Raw genomic sequence first — 14226 nt, 5'->3', positions numbered from 1 at the left:
CTCCATAGGAATCTGGGTCAGACCCGACTGCAGTTCTTAGAGGACATCCTGGGAAAACAGAGGTGAATGTGGCTTGTTGTGAGGGAAGGACATTGAAGGCAAAGCTCTCGGGAATATTCCAGCAGCTGCCTTTCTCTGGAGGTGGCCATTCTGGGAAAATCTGGCCCCACCCCTCACTCAGCCCTGAGAAGCCCCAGGGCAAACAACAATCCAGGGGGGATCACAGCCCCACCCCTCAGGAGACAGGCTGCCTAAAGACCCCTCAGGCACACAGCTGCCTCTAATCCCATCCAGAGAGGGATGAGAATCAGCTCCACCTACCAGTGGGCAGGCATCAGCCCCTCTCATCAGGAAGCCTACAGCAAGCTCCACCCCTACCAACTTCAGCCACAAGGGGGGCAGACACCAGAAGCAACAGAGGCTACAACTCTATTATCTGCAAAAAGGTCACCACACCAAAAACCTATAACAAGGAAAAGACAGACAACTATAACTCAGATGCAGGAGAAAGGAAAAATCCCAGAAGATCAGCTAAGCGATGAGGAGAGTCCCAGCCTCCAGGAAAAAGACTTTAGTTAGACTGTTGATGCTGAAGATGACGCAAAACACTGGAAATAAACTGGAGGCAAAGATGGATAACTTACAGGAAACACTGACCAAAGAGATACAAGATATAAAACTTAAACAAGAAGAGATGCAAAATACAATAACTGGAATAAAAAATTCACTGTTAGAAGCAGCTAACAGCGGAATACAGGAGGCAGAAGAACGAATAAGCGAGGTGGAGGACAGATTAGTGGAAATTACAGATGCAGAACAGAAAAGAGAAAAAAGATTGAAAAGAAATGAAGAGTCTCAGAGAACGCTGGGACAACGTTAAACACACCAACATCCACATTATAAGGGTGCCAGAGGGAGAAGAGAGAGAGAGGGGGACAGAAGAAGTATTCCGAGAGATAACAGCCGAAAATTTCCCTAACATGGGAAACGAGCCACTCACTCAAATCCAGCAAGCACAACGAGTACCATATAAAATAAACCCAAGGAGGAATACACTGAGACACAAAGGAATCAAACTGACCAAAATGAAAGACAAAGAGAATATCTTTTTAAAAGCAGCTAGGAAAAAGAAACAAGTAACATACAAGGGAACCCCAATAAGGTTATCCACAGATTTTTCAGCAGAAACTCTGCAGGCCAGAAAGGAGGGGCACCATACACTTAACGTGATGAAAGGAAAAAACCTCCAACCAAGACTACTTTACCCAGCAAGGCTCTCGGTCAGATTTGAAGGAGAAAGCAAAACCTTCACAGATAAGCAAAAACTGAGGGAATTCAGCAACACTAAACCAGCCTTACAACAAATACTAAAGGAACTTCTCTATGCAGAAAAGAAAACACAGCAACAGGAAACAAAAATTCCACAAATGACAAGGCTCACCAGTAATGGTATATATACAGCAAAGACATGAAATCATCCATGCACAATTATACCACCAAAATCAGAAATCATGAGAAGAGGTGGGTACAAATGCAGGACACTGGAGATGAACTTGTAATTAAGAGAACAACAACTTAAAACAATCTCATATACATATAGACTCATATCAAAACTTCAGAGTAACTGCAAACCAAAAATCTACAATTGATACACAAACAAGGAATCTCTGGAGAAGAAATATATCTCATAGTAAATAAGTGCATAATCCACCATGAAGAGGGTCATTTGACATCATTCTTGGAATGCTGAAGTCTTCTTAGATGTGATTCTGATTTCCTCTCCATCAAAGAATTTATGGTAACTATAATTAAATAATGCAACTGTACAATTAAATAATATACTTCTACAATTGTATTATTAATAACCATTTCTCTCCATGGCACAATGTAAGGTCTATAATGTCTTGTTTATCACATCACCTAGAATGGTGTAATGCCTATATTGAAGAATCAATAAGATGTAACAAATTGTGAGAACATTTATATAGTTACACTGTTTTTAAACCAATTTATGCATTTTATATTTTACTTATTTTCAGAGGGTGTATTATTTTTGTTATTCTTACCAGTTAAGTTATTCTTTTTATTATGCTATATAAAATATTTAATGGTATATAAGGCTTTCTTTAATATAATGCTAATATTTAAAGAAAATTGAAATGTAATAGATAATACTAAATAGTAAAGATGAAAGCCATACAAAATGGGATAAAGTATAGAATAAATTTCCTATTTGTCTCAGCATATTTTCCATTCCACTTCTCCAGAGGGAGTCACTTAATCTGTTTCTTAAGATCCATGATATAATAATGTAATTATGATATAATAATGTAATTGTGTTTAAATATATGTATTTTATTCTGTAAAAAAAATAAATTAAAAAAATTTTTTAAATAAACCATTAAAAATTTTAAAAAATAAAACACTAAAAAAAAGAAAACAGTGTAACAAAAAATGAAACACAGAATTACCTTATGACCCAGCAATCCCTTTTCTGGGTATATACAAAAGATCTGAAAGCAGAGATTGGAGTAGATATTTGTACACCAGTATTCACAGCAGCATAATTCACAATAGTCAAAAGATGGAAACAATCCAAACATCCATAGCTGCATGGATAAGCAAATGTAGTATGTATGTACAATGGAATATTATTCAGCTTTGAAAAGGAAGGCAATTATTACAAACGATACAGCATAGATAAACCTGGAAGACATAATGCTAAGTGAAATAAGCCAAATACAGATGGACATATACTATATGATTCTACTTACACGAGGTATCTAGAGTAGTCACATTCAGAGACAGAAAGCAGAAGGATGATTGCTAGGGTGTGGGGACAGCAGGGGATGGGGAGTTACTATTGATTACTGGGTACAGAGTTTCAGCTTGGGAGCATGGAAAAGTTCTGGGGATGGATGGTGGTGACAGGTGTACGACAAGGTGAATATACTTAATGCCACTGCTCTGTACACTTAAAAATGCTTAAAATGGTACATTTTATATGTATTTTACTAAAATAAAAATATATTTTGGAGTTCCCACTGTGGTGCAGTGGGTTAAGAATACAACTGCAGTGGCTCAGGTCACTGTATGGTCACAGGTTCAGTCCTTGACCCAGCGCAACGGGTTAAAAGATCCAACTTTGCTGCAGCTGTGGCAAAGGTCACAGCTGCAGCTTAGATTCAGCCCCTTGTCTGAGAACTTCCATATGCCTTGTATGTGGCCTTTAAAAAAAACAAAAACAAAAAACAAAAACAAACAAACAAAAAACCACTTCAAAAAATTAGAGAATAAATAAAATACATGCTATGCTAAAAAATATATATATATAAAGAATATAGGTCAAGTCTAAAATGTCTGATTCTTACTCTCTTAGCACACTTAACCAAATGAATGTCAACAATTCACTTAAGGATCTTAAACAATGAATGAAGGATAAATCAGCCAAGTCTCAATAAATGCATTTTGTGGGAGATTTGATTTATAATGTATACAACCTTATCTTTTACTTGGACTCTTCTACCAATGTTCATGAGGGAAAATGTCACTAATAGATGAGAGATTAATAGAGTTAACATTTAAATTACACTCTCCAAAGGGACTTGCCTTTATAAAATGTATGCCTGAAGGTACCTGATAGTATCTATGAGAAAATATGTCATGCTCATATAAGTCACAATAATAAAGGTTTAATAATCTAGACTTGTTTCCAACATTTTAAGAATCACAATCCTTTCCTAAACGTCTTTATTCATTTACCTATGAACCAAATAGTAATACCATGATTATAAATAAAAATATTCTCAAAAATGAAGGCTCTTCCTTGAGGTAATGGCATCTATCGATCAGAACTTAGTATTTGAGATTCACTGCAGTAAATCTTTCTTTTAAAATAAAATATTATAAGTGTAAGCATAAACAGGAAGTGAAAGTGCTAAAGTTAATGGTTTCCTGAAAAACTGTCTCCCCAGGCTTCATAATGCAGTTGAGCCTCATTATTAGCAAATACCTTACTTGCAAATTCACCTACTCACTCAAATTCATTTGTAACCCCCAAATCAATACGTACAACATTTTTCAGTCATCTGCAGATACTCTCAGAACAAGAAAAAATTCAAGTCACCAGGTAGATGTGTATGTCTCCAGGTGAGCTAGAACAAGGCATCACTCTGCCTTCCTGTTTCAGCTCTCATAATGAAAACAAGAATTCTTTTCACCAACTATTCAGTGCCAGGTTTTTCATATTATTATGCTTTTTTTTTTTTTTTAATTGAAAAAGGGCTCTCGGTGCAATGTTATGACCCTAAGCACAAGAAGGATGTGATATGCCTTATGGAGAAAACAGATCTTAGGATTCACTCAGGCATGAACTATAGTGCTGTTCACTATGACTCCAAAGTTAATGAAGCAACAATATATATTCAATAAGGTGTCTTTAGACAGAAACACATATAAAACAAGATTATGTGTTGATCACTTGACAAAAATTCTGTGAGCAGAGGCCGGCAGGACCCTAACCTTATTTCCCCTGAGAGCAATGTCCATATCCACTAATTTGGTGTTCACAGCAACTTTACAGAAGTACCACGAATAACAAGAATCGGCTGTACTTCGTTAAAGAAAATTCTGTAAGAAAAAAAATAGAGCAATGGAACTGAAAAGAGAGTCTGGAAATAGGCCCATGTAAACATGGCTATGAGCAGCATAGAGATCAGTAGAAAAAAGCTGACCTATACAAGAACTGTTCTGGGACAAATGAATATAAATCTGGGTAAAATGGAAAGGAACCCTCATCTCACAACATAGAAAAACTTAATCCAGATAAAACATGGACAGCAAAGTTTATGCCTATGAAAAGAAAACAGTTAATTTTTTTAATTAGGAAAGAGCTCTAACATTTTGATTTAGGTAGCTATTTCATTATCAAAACACAAAAAGATCCATAAAGGAAAATGAAAAACTTTTGATCATCAAAGGACACTGAACATGTAAAAAGACAAGCCAGGAACTGGAAAAAGATACTTGCCACATGTGTAACTAAAAACAGTAAGAAAAAGGCAAACAACCCAACAGAAAAATAGACAAAGACGTGAACAAGTATTTAACAGAAGATAAAATTCAAAAGACTAATAAATGTAAGTAAAAGATTCAATAATATTCAGAAAAAGACATTAAAATCTCAATGAACTACCATTTTATACAAATCAACAAAACTTAAAACCACTTACAATACCAAGTGTTGGAGAAAATGTGGAAGAATAGGAACTCTTCCACTGCTAGTGGGAGTACAAATACCTTTGAAAACAATCCATCCTTGGCTAGTGAAATTAAAAATGCACATTCCCTGTGACATAGCCTTTCTACTTCTCAGTATCAACACTACAGGAACTTGAAATATGCCTCAGGAGAAAAGTATAAGAATGTCCACAACAAAAGTATTGATGGAAATTACAAAAATCTTGGTGAAAAAAAAAATGCCCTTACATTCAAGAATAAGCAATTGGATAAAGTACACTACATTCACTAAGTTGAAATGTTTACACAGCAATGGAAATCAATAACTGATTGTTTGCTATGACTACTTCCTTATCATATGAACGAATTTTTAAAACACTGCTAAATGGACAAAACAACTAATCACAAGAATATATACAGTACAATCCCACTTAAAATTTAAAAACACAAAATTAATCCTCATATATTTAGGGTTACATGTGAAGACGGTAAATGTAAAAAAAAGACAGAAAGTAATAAACACAAGGTTCAGAATTGTGGAATCTTGGAGGGTGGGGGTGTAAATCAAGCACACAGGAGGCAAAAACACAATTGTTCATTCCTTCCTCAAACATGCTCCTCCTCCACCAGTCCCTATTCCAAGGGTTATATTTGATTGTTCTCTTCCTCTCACACTTCCTGTAATTAACCTCCAAAAGACCCTAATTCTGCCCAAGTTTTTCCATTTCCTTTACTTTTCTCTGGTTTGAGCTCCCAATCAACCCCTTGCTAGCACTCCTGTGAGAGCTTCCTTCCTTGGTCTCTCATAACTGTGTAATTCATTCTCCAAGATCATACAAGTGATCTCTTCAAAATTTAAGTCATGGAGTTGCCATCATGGCACAGCGGTACTGAACCTGACTAGTATCCATGAGGACGCAGGTCCGATCCATGGCCTCGCTCAGTGGGTTAAATGATCTGGTGTTGCCGACCCGACACTGCCATGAGCTGCAGTGCAGGTCACAGGCGTGGCTTGGACCTGACGTTACTGTAGCTGTGGCTGGGCTGGTGGCTACAGCTCTGATTCCACGCCTAGCCTGGGAACTTTCATGCGCCGCAGGTATGGCCCTAAAAAGACCAAAAAAAAAAAAAAAAATTTAAGTCAACTCACATCCTTTAAACTCTCCACTCAGAATAAAATCCAATCTTTATCATCGTCTTCAGGGCTTCATTCCATCTGTTCAGTGCTTACCTCTCTAACCTTAGCACTCCCCACACTTTTCCTAGCCCACTGCATTTCAACCAGAGAGACTTCTTTTCTACTCCTCAAACCTGCCAAGCTGATTCCCCCTCTTAAGGCTTTCACAGGAATGCCTTTTCCCTGGCTCTTGGTTTAGCAGGCTTCAACTCAGGATTTAAGCTTCAAATAAATTTAAACACAAATGTTACCTTCTCTGACCAACCTACTAAAAATGGCACCAGTGCCACCAGCCATCACTTAATCACTTCACTCTTTCATTCTTTACAGCACTTATCACTATCGGTTGGCTTAGTGATAAACTTCACCAGAACCAAAGTCCCACAACAGCAGGGATGTGTCAGTCCAGTCCAGTGCTGAAAGGAGAGCAGTGTCTGCACACACAGCAACAAATATTTATTGGATAAATTAAAAAAGCAATTTTTATTTTGAATAAACATGAAGTAGTATCTTCTGGCAGATGAAAATCAAGAACACCAATGAGAAGAGTGACAGATGCTAGGAAATATTGAGAATCACCATAAAAGCATTAATCGAAGGATTTTAGTTTAATCCTTTTCCTAACAGTACTAACAGTAGATCACACTCCTAAGGACCATTAATGAATAATTAGTGGTCATCTCACGTAGCCACAGTTCTGAGTTTTGGAAGTGTGTCATCTGTTTAACCCTCCTGTTCGATCTGAGTTCAATCATGAATATGCACTGAAATGTGAGCAAGTTATTGGTATCTTTATGCCTGATTTCTTCTTTGTAAAACAGAACTATTAACAGCTATTTCAGTCATTGTGAAGTTTAAATGAAAAAAAAAAAAGTTTTTAAAGTATCTAGTTGTGCCTGGCTTGTAGTAAGTAGTCAAAAAATCATAGTTATTATGATGAAAGCTGAGAGTGGGAAAGTCCAGACAAATGGGAGAGCTTATGAGTCAAATAACCCCCAAGCATCTTCTGCCTCTAAACAGAGAGACTAATTATATATGATGTATTGGGAACATATACAGGACTAAATCCTTTTCCCTCCAAAATAAGACCAGCGTGGGCAAAGGTAATACATATATATGGACAAAGCATTTTGTGAATACCAAGGAATTGACTCTCTTCAAGGAGGTCAGTCACATATAAACCTGAGTCTTAAAAGAGAGCCCCAGGAATTCCTAGGTGAAAAATAAGGAGGAAAAGCAAAGTAAAAGTGAGAGATGCAGTGTGACTGGTGTGGAGTGAGAGGGAGGACGGCTGGAAGATGAAGATGGGCTGGCCAGACCAGATGGCAAGGGACCAAGGGCCTCTGTTTAAAAGTCTGTACTTCACCCTTCAGGGAGATGAAGGGCAGTGGGGGGAATCTAACACGTTAATTTGATACCAATCCTTCTAGAAAAGGCAAAACACCTTTATGACTTTAAATCCTATAAAGATCCACCATCTGTTACATCTAAAATGGAAAATAAATTTTAAGCCCGAATTCTTAAAAACATGAGCAATTTGCCTATCAACAATGACTGACAATGGAACCTATTCTCGTTTCATTACTTCAATGACCCTTGTTACCAATCACACTGACCACTGTGACAAGAGCAGATAACATCTACGTTCACTATGTGCCTTGTACTATGTTGTTTTATATGTGTTATCGTTCAATTCTCACAACACCTTTATAAGAAATACTACTTAATTTACTCCCGCTTACAGATGGAAAAACTAAAGCAAAAAGAACGTTTAGTCAGTGAGTAAAAGATTCATATTGCAGCTGCTTGACTCCAAGGGCCTAAAATTAAACCAATCTGCTGAACTGACACCACTCTGTTCATTTACATCATTTGCTCAAAAACTGTGTGTGTACCTACTGTACTTTAAAGCATCATGCTAGGTCAGTGAGTCTCAAATTTTACTGTATATTAGAACTACCTAGGCAAATTCCTACATTCTGGTAAGTCTAGGGTGGAATTTCCAGAGATCTGCAAATTTAACTATAAGTCCAATCAATTCTGATTCACTTGGTCCATGAACTATATATACTCTGGTAAACCCTGAGCTAGGTGTCCTAGAGATTCAAGTATATTTGAGCCTCCTATCTCCATGAGTTTACAATCTAAAAGGGGTAAAAACAAGATACACAAACAGCGTATACAAAGCAATACAGGAAGACTTCAAGGAAGAAGGGTCATCTGTAATGAAATGAAGATGACAAGGATTTCATGAAGAAAGGGAACACATTTCCTGCACTTTCAGGAATAATGTTACATACAAAGGAAGGTATGGTGAGTAGACAACATGGCAGGAACAGGGGATCTGCATTTAGGGATGGAAAATAATGTCAGTCAATAGCAGAGGCTATAGAATGTGCTCAGGGCCAACCTAAATACTATGGGCTTTATTCAGTGGGAAGGTGGGAAATGGCTAATGGTTTTTGAGGAGGGAAATGGTAACTTACAGAAATATTCTTTGGAAGGGTACTCTGATGAAGCTATGCAGGATCAAGCAGATTGAGAACAACGGAAATAGCCAAGGCTGTCAGCATTCCAATCTCAAAGAAATAAAAGCTAGAATACAGTAGTGGAAAAGCTAAAAAAGAATGGTATCTCTTAACAATTGCATGTAGGGCAAAGGCAACAATCACAGCTAAATGATTTCTTCATCCCTTAAGTCTAAATTGTATTACTGCGAGTTCCATGTTACTTTTTACTTTTTCTTATATAGCTAACTAGGCGCAAAATATGTAGAATTCACTTGCTTAAAAATAACAGAGCTAAGAGGTCATGAAACAGGCCTCTGAGCAGCCAAAATACATGTCACACAGTTCTTATACTAAAAAAAAAAAGTATTGATATATATAAAACATTTAATATTTAATATATATAAATGAAAGAACATTATTCAGAGCTACACAATCTTATCTTACACAAAATTCTAACAATGGAAAGCATCTAATTTCCAAATCCACAGCAGTTTGGAAGCAAAAATGAGAAGGGAAAAAGAGCCTGCTCTAAATGGAAATATTTAAGGGTCTCAGGTTCAAGAAATGAAAACCATAAAAAAAAGCACACACAATCACTCAGGGTAAATTCTCCACAACTGTTTATTGAAAAATACACACGAGTCCCAGAAAAACAAAATTAATGAGAATCTTCCTTAAAGTCCCAAATACCTACCACAAAAAGAAAACCTTTAAACATTCTTTAAAGCTAAATATTTTAAAACAAATATTTAGTTAATTAAAAGATAATTTTTTTTGCCTTTGTTTTTTGGGGTTTTTTTAGGGCTGCACCCAAGGTCTATGGAGGTTCCTAGGCTAGGCATCGAATCTGAGCTACAGCTGCCGGCCTACACCACAACCACAGCAATGCAGGATCCGAGCTGTGTCTGCAACCTACACCACAGCTCATGGCAATGCCAGATCCTTAACCTACTGAGCGAGCCCAGGGATAGAACCTGCAACCTCATGGTTCCTAGTAGGATTCGTTGATCACTGAGCACGATGGGAACCCTGAGGCTACATTCTTGATTAGATATCATATGAAAGCATTCTTATTATCTTCAAACTTTGTGTGTTATAAAATATATCTTTCTTACCTTTAACTATTTGTTGACCATGTCTTGATTACTCATGAGAGAGGGGCTATGTTTAAAGGATGCCTTGTGTGCAGCCCTAAAAAGCAAAAAAAAAAAAGAATGTGGCCCCAGTGGTGAACTTTAACCTGGGCGACTTTTCCTCATGAATGTGCCTTTGAACTTCATGTTCCAATTAATATGAAGGTATCTTCAACAAAAATTTACACTTAATAGTTAATAACCAGACCAGTAACTGGTCTTAAACATATACCCTATAAATCAGGCAACAGTATTTGACATTCACCACCCTGGAACAACTGGCTGTGTGACAACTTTTAAATGGACTTTAAACATGGAAACACATGAAGGCCTCTCACCTTGTTCCTTAACACTCAATTAACGTTTATAATAACACTTCGCAAAAAGGACCTCACCTATTTTATAAACAGACGAAAACATCATTTTCATGGGGGTAATTAAGACGTTAACAGACTCAAAGTTATACTTAAGCTTATGATTAAATTACTTAAGTCATGAACCTCCACCTTTAATCATACAGAAAAGGTATACTGTACATTAATAACTGGAGTAATAAGAGTATGGGTTTCAACATGGGATTTTTTTTAAACAGCAGAAAAACAAATCAGTATATTGTGTATTTATAACATTGTCACATTAAAATAAAATTACCTTAAAGATGTTGTAGGGATAAATCAACTATATGGAACTAATAAGCCTCTCATTTCTCAGAACAGTAAAAGAGAAAATTAAAGTACACGCTTATTTCAAAAATTTCATCAAATGATCAGGCAATATTAAGATACCAAAGATTAAGACTGGGGTACAATATGCTACACATTATAAATACGTAAACAAATGAAGCAATCAATTGCACCAGCTTGGTCCTACTTTCCTCCTTGGCCCTCATTCCGCTCCTTATAATCATCTTTGCTCTCTAGAAACATACAACATGAGGACACTAATGCCAAAGAAATCTGCCTTGGAAACAAGTGTTTTTCAAACAGCAACTGTGACTTATAAATCAATTTAGTGGATTGCAGTCAACAGGTTTTTTAATGAAAATGAATGAAATATAACAGCAATGATCAGTATGCATCATTAGCAATAAGGGTAAATCCTAGGTGGGTAAGTACTAGATCATGATGTAAAACGTACTTCTTACTATTGAACAAGATTAAAAAAAATAAAAAATGTTGGAAGCGCCTACCCTAGAGGTCTAGGTCAAATACCTCAGGACCCAAAGATCTTCTACCCAGATGGACTCTTGGAAACCAATTTAAGAGCTCCAGGGCAGCATAAAAAGAATGGGGACAAGCCTCAACTAAGCCTGTATTTGGACTTCAAAGAATTGCTAACTTCTCCAAACCGCAGCCCTAGGTGGTGCCTCCACGCTTCTGGTAGCTTAGCAACCTTCGGAGTAGAGCTCCTCCTCCCCCCACTGACTAAACAGTTCTACTCTTCCAACCAACTTTCCTCAACTACAACTTCTAAAATCACTGTGCCCCAAGAGAAGACAGCATGAAATCTCCTTCTTGCTTCACCAATTCCCAAAAGGTCTTCCTAGAAGCGGACCTCAAACTCAGCACTCCCCATTCTCAGCAGAGAAAGCAGCTCCTCACAGATCCTTCCCCTCCCCCGCTTCCAGTTCCCAGGACAAGCACCCTCCTCCCTAGCCCTATCTTACCCCAATCGCCTCAGTCAGTATCTTGGGGGCAAAACGATTCTTCCAAAAGCCCTTATTCAACTTTCACAGCCTTTTAACAGCCTTTACCAGCCCGTGGATTGAGCAGGCCTGGTGTCCCTGGGAATGCCCGCCCCGCTCCTTGACTCACCAAACCTCCCTCTTTTTTTTTTTTTTTTTTCTTTCCCTTTTTTGATTCAGTGGTTCAGAGGCAAGTTTCCTATTTCCCCAGCAGCCCCAGACTCGTCTCCTACCAGCCAGGAGGCGTTTCCCCACCCCCACGCCCCGGGCACAGTGAGAATCCCAGATTCCCCCAGGAACTCAGGCAGCACCCCACCACCACCCAGGTGGCCGCCTCCAACCCGGGCCGCGTCTCCCTCTCTCAGCTCAGGCCCTCCCCGCTCCGCCCCGGCCCAGGCCCGGCCCCATCCTCCCTCCGGCCCGGGCAGGTGTCCCATCCCCCCCTTCGCCCAGGCAGGCCGCGTCCCGCTCCGAGTTCTTCCCGCTGTTTCCTCGCATGGCGCCCCGGTTCCGGAGGGGAGACCCTTGGGGATTGAGAAGCCGGCGGAGCCGGCAGGCCCGGGCTCCACTCACCCCTCAGCCCGGGAGGCGGGGGAGCCGCAGCGGCGGCTCCTCGGGCTGCGCCTCTCCTCCCCCCTCCCGGCTGCCGCTGCCGTGGCCGCCGCTCAGCCTCCGGCCTGCTCCCGGCCAGCCCTGGACCGGCTCCGCTTCACCTGGTCCCCAACTCCAGCCGCCAGAGCCCAGTGTCCTGCATTGACCCGGAAGCAGCTTTCCCGGCCCAACAACAACACGTGACCCCGCCGCACGTGTCACGTCCGCTACGTGAATGGGAGGGGGCGCCGGAGGAGCGGGTCCTCCCCGACCAAAATGGGTTGCCATGGCGACGGGAATCCAGGTGCAGGCCTGGTCACCACTAAAAACACATCTCACCTGCTCTTTCTCTTGCTCATCATGAGGGGATACCCCGGGTGCAAAAGAGGAGTGTAAATTGTCACAGCGGAGTGCAATAACGGCAGGTCAGAGCAGAACCAAGGCCTCTGAGTGACTGCTGAATGCAGAAGGAGCTTAAGCTGAGCCTTTACAGACTTACCTAGAATTTTGTCCTGATTCTGTCACGAATTTGCAGTGTGACCCTGATCAATTCGCTCCCTGTCTCTGTCTTCAGTGTCTTCATCAGCGAGCTCTAGGCTGTAACGGAATAGGATCCAGAGATGCTTTTGCGTAAGGACGTGGTAGCATTCTGGCCCTTTCCTCTTCACAAGGCGTGTGGCATCCTGAACTTTCTGTGCTCCAAAACAATGTAGTAATAGCATCTTCCACTTACTGAGCCCCTTTTAGGTACCAGGCACTGTACATTCTATTTCTAATTTTTATGACCTTCCCAAAGTAGGTGTTGTAGAGAATTGAAAACTAAAGCCAGCAGAGGTTAAGTGATCTGCCAAAGACCATCCAGTTAGTAAAAGTGACAAGGCTGGTCGAGAAATTAAGAATCCGCAATACTAGTCCTGGTTTTTCCACTCACCAGCCATGTCACTTGAACTCTTTCTGCCTTAGAGGTTTACCTCCCAGATGACTTGCATTGGATGAAGTACCAAGGTCAATATATAGAATGTTTTACATGAATCTGTTTTCAAGAGCAAGTGCCATAGATTCTATCAAAATCACAAAGAAATCACTATTCAAAAAACCTTTAGTCTACATTATTGCTTTACATTCTGAGCCACATGTGATCTCCCCACAATTGATTTTTAATTGAGATATAAATGACATATAAAATTGTGTGTTAATTTGATACATTTATATATTGAAATATGATTACCACTGTGGCTTTAACACCTCCATCGTTTCACATAATTATCACTTCTTTTTTGCTGTTGTGAGAACAGTTAAGATTTAGTCTCTTTGCAACTTTACATGCAACTTTAAAGTTAATAACACGTTATCATTGACTATAATCACATTACTGAGCATTATATCTCCAGAACTCATTCATCTTCTAGTTGCAGATATGTACCCCTTAATAACATTTCTTTGATTCCCCCAACCCCCGGCCCCTGGAAACTAACATTCTACTCTTTCTATGAGTTTGGCTTTTTTAGATTCCCCATATAAAGGACACCATACATTATTTGTCTTTCTCTCTCTGACTTAGCACATTGCCTTATGTTTTATCCATGATGTTGCAAATGCAGATTTCCTGCTTTTTCATGGCTGAATAATTTTGTGGTGTGTATATGTACACCAGTCTTTATCCCTTCATTCATTTACAGACTCTTAGGTTGTTTCTGTATCTTTGCTATTGCAGATAATGCTTCAGTGAACATGGGAGTGCAGATATATTTTTAATATCCTATTTGTGTTTCCTTTGGCTCTATACCCAGAAGTGAGGTTGCTGGATCCTATTATAGTTTGATTTTTAATTTTTTGAGGAACCTCCATACTGTTTTCCACAGTGGCTATATCAACTTATTTTTCCACCAGCAG

General features: G+C 39.2%; 1 protein-coding gene across 3 annotated transcripts in view; it reads right to left on the bottom strand.

Moving 5' to 3' along the window:
* TECTA (tectorin alpha) overlaps positions 1 to 12508 on the bottom strand; it is a 162625-nt gene extending 150117 nt beyond the window's left edge. For 2 of the 3 annotated variants that reach the window (XM_047753968.1, XM_047753966.1), the window contains exon 1: positions 12316 to 12508. The gene's annotated coding sequence lies outside the window, so the exon portion shown is untranslated. Of the gene's footprint in view, positions 1 to 10040; positions 10117 to 12315 lie in introns of all 3 variants that reach the window. The other variant, XM_047753967.1, reaches the window with a different exon arrangement.
* Between the last annotated feature and the right edge of the window lie 1718 nt (positions 12509 to 14226).

The sequence above is a fragment of the Phacochoerus africanus genome, chromosome 11 (assembly GCF_016906955.1).
Source record: "Phacochoerus africanus isolate WHEZ1 chromosome 11, ROS_Pafr_v1, whole genome shotgun sequence".
NCBI lineage: Eukaryota > Metazoa > Chordata > Mammalia > Artiodactyla > Suidae > Phacochoerus > Phacochoerus africanus.
Note: the sequence above shows the minus strand (reverse complement) of the source record. Positions and strands in the feature narration are given on the sequence as shown.